Below are 6956 nucleotides of genomic sequence, written 5' to 3'. Positions count from 1 at the left end.
GGTGGATAGGAGCATTACAGAGCTGCCATTCAGATATATCATTGATCAGGGCAGAGAGATGTTTCTGAAGACACCCTACACACACCTGCAGCTGTTAGTTTTTTTTTTCCATAACAGCTACAAAGCTGAACTCCAAATATAAAACAGACCCTTTCAGACGCTTCCAGATGCCCTTTGTTTCATTTCTCTCACATCCTCCCTTTGTGAGATATAAGCCCTCAAAATTTGGAAATTCCAACATTTGGTGCCCCCTGGTGGTGTCCTGGAAAGTCACAGAGCCACCATTCTTGGATGTCTGCACTTGGGTTACTGAGACCTTTCTAACGACACCTTGTTCAAGTCTCTACTACCACCTATAAGGAAGCCACTAATCTGAGCATCGTCCTCTCCACCCTCTGGCTGACTGAGAAGGCAAAATGAGCCCTGCAACACGCTGAGGAGAAATAACATGAAAATGTATTTTGAGTGTAATCACACTTCAATCACAGCTCAGTCAGCAAAATGTACCTTAAAGGACTGAAACAGGTGGTTTTCATATCATCGTTCTGAAATCAATGTAAAACAGTCCATCAGTTCACCTACAATAAAGTTGGGCTAAAAGAATGAAAGAAATACACTTAAAACTGTTTAATATGTAAGTTTAACTAATTTTAATATTTTTTAGTAATTTAATAATTTTCAAGTTGGACCGTAAATTTGAGACAATTTTATCAAAAAATATCAAATTTTAATGTTTTAAAATGTTTTTTGGATCACCAATAAATGCCTGTACTTTATTTTGAAAGTACCTCCAAATTGCAAATTTTTAATGTTTTAGCGCCCCCTAGGTGTAGTACCACATCTTCCAAATTCCCCTTTAATAACTTATTACTTGGAAGAAACAATGGATAGAATGTAATCTGAAAAACGTTTCTGATGCTAGAGCGCCACCTACAGGTTTGTTTTCAATGAAAAGTGTGATAACAGTTGACCTACAATTAAGTTCGGCAAAAAAAAAATGAAAGAAATACACTTAAAACAGTTTAATATGTAATTTTATTTAATTTGAGTATTTTATATTAATTTCAATATTTTCAAGTTGGACCATAAATTTCAGAAAATTTGGTCAAAAAATACCAAATTTTAATGTTTTAAAATGTATTTTTAATCACCTCCAAATGCCTGCATTTTATTTTGAAAGTACTTCTATATTAATAATTTTTCATGTTTTAGCGCCCCCTACGTGTAGTACCACATATTCCAAATTCCCCTTTAAATAACTTATAACTTGGAAGAAAATATGGATAAATTGTAATCCGGAATTGATTTTTGGTCCTCTAGCGCCCCCTACAGTTTTTAGAATTGGTCCAAGTAACACTTGGAAACTCGCCACCAACTCCCATATGATAGATTGAGTTCCGGGTCCGCAAATTGTATTGTAAATGGATCCGTGGTTTCGCCCATTCATTGTCTATGTGAATCTCCTCACCCTAACCCTAACCCTAACCCTAACCCTAACCCTTTGGTCCATATGAGCATCATAGTTTTTGAGTTATTCTTAGTGAGCAATTTTTCAAATGAATGGGAGTCTATGGCAGCTATGTCAAAGGAAGGTGCTACATCCACCAAATTCACAGGGTCCCTGGGGGCCCCCTAGAGGGTGCTACAGCCCAAGTTTCAGCTCTCTACCACCTTTAGTTTTTCAGTTATTCTTAGTGAGCAAAACCATTTTTTGGTTTTTATCCTATAACCTAACCCTAACCCTAACCCTAACCCTAACCCTAACCCTAACCCTAAACCCCCCTAACCCTAACCCTAACCCTAACCCTGTTTCATACCCTTAATGCTTGTTCTTGCCTAAAACCTAAATTCACTGGGTGTTTTAATGCCTAAACTTAAAAATTTGGCTTATGGTATTTTGGGTTTGATGCCTAAAACCTAAAATTGAGTTTGTGTTTGATTAATAATTTTTTATATAATATTTTTAATATATATTTGTTTATATACTTTTTATCTTTAAATTTATGACCTACCCTGATGTCTTACCCTAAACCTAAGGTCTCAGGGTTATTGCCTAAAACCTAAATTCACTGGGTGTTTTAGTGCCTAAACTTAAAAGTTTGGCTTATTGTATTTTTGGCCTTGATGCCTAAAACCTAAAATTATTGAGTTTGTGTCTGATTAATAATTTTTATATAATTTTCTTAATATATGTTTGTTTATATACTTTTTATTTTTAAATTTATGGCCTAGCCCTGATGTCTTACCCTAAACCTAAGGTCTCAGGGTAATTGCCTAAACCTAAATTCACTGGAATTATTTATTACACCTGAACACCGGGGTTTAACCCTAACTTACAAGCCTGTTAAAAGCTTGATTCGTGCTTTATTTCACACCTGGTGGGTTTGCTTACTTTCAAAGTTTCTTACTTTAGTTTGACCTATACACCTGATATTTCCCATCTCAGCTTTTCTCTTTTTATATTTCTGTTCATGTTTCTACTGTACAGATGGTTTACACCTGGTTAAGTCCACTTCATCTTGCAAAAATAAAAGTCCGTTTTTCACTTACCCAGCATGCATTGCGCATGCTGTCAACTTCGTTTTTTTAAAGATTAATTCATTTTTAAAAACCTACTATGGTCTCTCTGAACCCTTATACTTTATATAATTGAGCTCAGGTGGCCTTACTCTATCACACCAAGGAGACTAATTAGGTCTTGAAGTGTAACAATTGCTGTCACCAGGACTGAACTGGCTAGCTGGCTTAGTGACCCCTGGGCCGTTTCTGAGTTTTCATTCAAGAAGCAGGTCTGAATTCACACCTTTCTGGTAAGTTTTCTCACTTTGTTACAGTGGTTGTGAACTGTTATGGTCCATCAACTGAGCATTCCAGAGGTTATGCGGTGTATGAAACGCTGGAAAAGCTGCTCAAAATTGAACTGGCATCTGGGGTGCCTGGATGGTGACAGTTTGCTGTTGCCATTTTAGGTTGCCCCTCCTGGAGGCTGGCAGGATGGTCACAGTTTGCTGTGGCTGATCCTGTTTGTCCTTTGGGGCCATCAATTTGAGCTCTTTCTACCGCAATTTACAAAATTAAACAGAAAGTGGTGTTTGCCAATCCTCTTGTGAAAATCAGTGATATTCACTCTAAAACCGATTTTCAACTTTAACTATTACACTTGTGCAAACCTGCAGATTGCTATGGTTGTTCCTGTAAACCTCAGTGATGTTCACTCTACAAACCGATTTGCAACTTTAACTATTAACCCTGTGTAAAACTGCAGATTGTTGTGACTATTCCTCATTTTGTGCTATTTTCACCAAACTTTAGAGAAACTAAGACAAAGATCTGTGTTATAATGGTGTTTGCCAATCCTCTTGTACAAAACAGTAATGTTCACTCTAAAACCGATTTTCAAACTTAACCCGGTACAAAACTGCAGATTGCTATGACTGTTCCTGAAAATAACAGTGATGTTCACTCTAAAACCGATTTTCAAACTTAACCCGGTACAAAACTGCAGATTGCTGTGACTGTTCCTGAAAATAACAGTGATGTTCACTCTAAAACCGATTTTCAAACTTAACCCGGTACAAAACTGCAGATTGCTATGACTGTTCCTGAAAATAACAGTGATGTTCACTCTAAAACCGATCTTCAAACTTAAACCGGTACAAAACTGCAGATTGCTGTGACTGTTCCTGAAAATAACAGTGATGTTCACTCTAAAACCGATCTTCAAACTTAAACCGGTACAAAACTGCAGATTGCTGTGACTGTTCCTGAAAACACAAGTGATGTTCGCTCTACAACCGACCTTCAAATTTACCTGTTAAGATTATGCAAAACCTAATTTATATGACACACACCAAGACTTGATCAATCTTGGCTGGGCCTTCCTCGGGTTAGAGTGTATAGTGATAAATGGCCGAAACACTCAATGACACCCGAGGTCCACTACTGATGATGTGTCTAATCCTTTAATGTTTAATCTCTAACCATTCAATATTTACTATTAAATGTTTACCATTTATGGTTCAACTATAGGCGTTTTTAACTTAATTTTGCTTCAATCCTGAGCTATTCTTCAATTTCATGTTTTAGACTGCTGTTCTTTTCCTTACTACTGATTTTTCTGTATTTTACACTGTAAAATAGAATCTTTCCACAATTTTAGTTTTTCAGTAACTGTTTTTATCAATTTTTAACTGCATAGTTTATGTTGTACAGCCACAATAGAACATAGTGCTCTTTTCAGTTGACTATAGGGATCATGTACTAGGTACATAACTCACACTTAGCTGTTTTCTCACCTTGACATTTGTGACCTTACTGGGTTTGTTAATGGTGATAATATTGATCCAAATACTAGTAATAGTATACTACTCATTGGAAGGAGTTTAGTGATTTTTACTGGTAGGTTTTTCACCCTTTCCTCACCTCTTTTCCCTCAGGTCTTGCCTTGAGGGAGTAGAGGGGGGCAGAGTAACGGCCCGATCCGGCGGGGGAGAATGCAGCCCGTTCAGGCGGTTCTCCCTGACCTCTGTCCTCCTCGACTTACTCTTCTCTTCCCCTTTTCTTTTTTATGTGTAATCCTTAATAATCCCTTGAGTTTCATACCCTTAATGCTTGTTCTTGCCTAACACCTAAATTCACTGGGTGTTTTAATGCCTAAACTTAAAAATTTGGCTTATTGTATTTTGGGCTTGATACCTAAAACCTAAAATTATTGAGTTTGTGTTTGATTAATAATTTTTTATATAATATTTAATATATATTTGTTTATATACTTTTTATCTTTCAATTTATGGCCTACCCTGATGTCTTACCCTAAACCTAAGGTTTCAGGGTTATTGCCTAAAACCTAAATTCACTGGGTGTTTTAATGCCTAAACTTAAAAGTTTGGCTTATTGTATTTTGGGGCTTGATGCCTAAAAACCTAAAATTATTGAGTTTGTGTCTGATTAATAATTTTTATATAATTTTCTTAATATATATTTGTTTATATAGTGATAAATGGCCGAAACACTCAATGACCCAGAGGTCCACTACTGATGATGTGTCTACTCCTTTAATGTTTAATCTCTAACCATTCAATATTTCATATTAAATGTTTACCATTTATGGTTCAACTATAGGCGTTTTTAACTTAATTTTGCTTCAATCCTGAGCTATTCTTCAATTTCATGTTTTCGACTGCTGTTCTTCTTTTCCTCACTACTGATTTTTCTGTATTTTACACTGGGAAATAGAATCTTTCCACAATTTTAGTCTTTCAGTAACCAGCCTTTCAGGACTTATCTTACAGTGGGATTAGGACCTCAGCATTTATTTAGTAAGTTAGCTTGTTTGAAGGAGAGCTTCTACAGCCTTAGCATGTTATACAACTCTGACTTTAGCTCTTTATTATTATTATTATTATTATTACTATTATTACTACTATTTCCTCTGCTTGGGTGCGGCCAAGGACATGAGAGCTGCGGACGGCGTGCGACGGCCAGTGCATTACCTTTGACTTTCCAGTTTCAACCACTCAGTCGCTGGACGAGTTGGGGAGAGTCACCGAGAGAGAAAAATTGCCTAACCCCTAACCCTAACCCCTAACCCTAACCCTAACCCTAACCCTAGATAGGAATTTTGGGTTTTCATGAGCTGTATGCCAAAATCATCCGTATTTAGACAATAAAAGACCTGAAATATTTCAGTTAGTGTGCAATGAATCTAAAATATATGAATGTTAAATTTTCATCATGACATTATGGAAAATAACGAACTTTATCACAATATGCTAATATTTTGAGAAGGACCTGTATTCTCTGTCAGATCACACGCATTGACTTGTCTGCCCGCTAACTCTCTCTATTCTGCAGCAGCAACAGTGTTGCTTTTCTTCTTAAATGTGTGCTGATGTTCTCCATACGCCGTCATCAATATTTCTAAATCCATCGAGGCGTCTTATTTCCTGCCGTTGCCATGTTGAATCGTGTTATCTGCCTTCCATTGATGAGGGCTTCTTATTTACTCGCACTCATGCTGAACTCAGGGTTAACTTGACTCAGAGTTGAAAAACCCAATTGTTACCACCTGTTCTGGAACCGAGAACCCTGAATATGTTAGTCTGGAGCTGGTCTTCTCAGAGCTTGTTAGTCCCACTTTGTGAAACCTGGCCCAGGGAAATACCCAACAAATACCTGGTTCAGAATCTCTGCTGAGTCAGAGTTCAGTTTGGGTCCAAGGTTCTGTTCATTCAGAGCATATCACCAACATATGAACCCACGACATGTTTTCAGTGAGCCACTAATGAGGCCAACTGTATTCTGAAGGATCATCAGTGGATCTTCCTGCTGCCCTGTGGAAGGAGATCCAGAACCATCAGAGCAGGTCCAGACTAGAAATTGCTTTCAGAACCAAACTATTGGATGAACCCAGAGAGAGGCATTAGACAGCAACCCTTCAAACCACAGGTTTACTTTGGCTCATTACTTGAGTCTTCTTTAACGTTTATGGAACAATTCATCGCTGGCATTGCAGGAAGGAACCAGAACCTTTCTGTTTTGTTTAAAAAAGACCCAAGTTGAGCAGGAAATAAGACAGGTTGGACTAAGAGCGGATCACTGGGAACCCGCCTGGTCAAAGCAGCTGATGGAGACTAGATACCAAGACCTTCTAGCAGAAAGCTTCTTCGGCCTGCCCAAAAACTATCCCGGACCGGTTCCTTTATTCAAGAAGCTAAGCTCTGGTTGATCCAATCCAGGATGCAGAGCTGCACAAAGATCCAAAAGAACTAAACTTCGAGAATCCCCAGTGTAGGTTTTGTTGTTTAAGTATTTACAATGTATTAGTTAATTTAGTAAGTTCTGTAAATAAGTAAGTAAATGAATGTATTTCATAGTTTGTTCATCTAAGCTAAAATGCATTTAGATTTAATTTGGCACAAAATTATATAGGTTTATGTCTAAAACCCTTAAAATAC

The sequence above is a fragment of the Girardinichthys multiradiatus genome, chromosome 22, assembly GCF_021462225.1.
Source record: "Girardinichthys multiradiatus isolate DD_20200921_A chromosome 22, DD_fGirMul_XY1, whole genome shotgun sequence".
NCBI classification, from domain to species: domain Eukaryota; kingdom Metazoa; phylum Chordata; class Actinopteri; order Cyprinodontiformes; family Goodeidae; genus Girardinichthys; species Girardinichthys multiradiatus.
The sequence above is the reverse complement of the archived record's forward strand: the minus strand, read 5'-3'. Positions refer to the sequence as shown.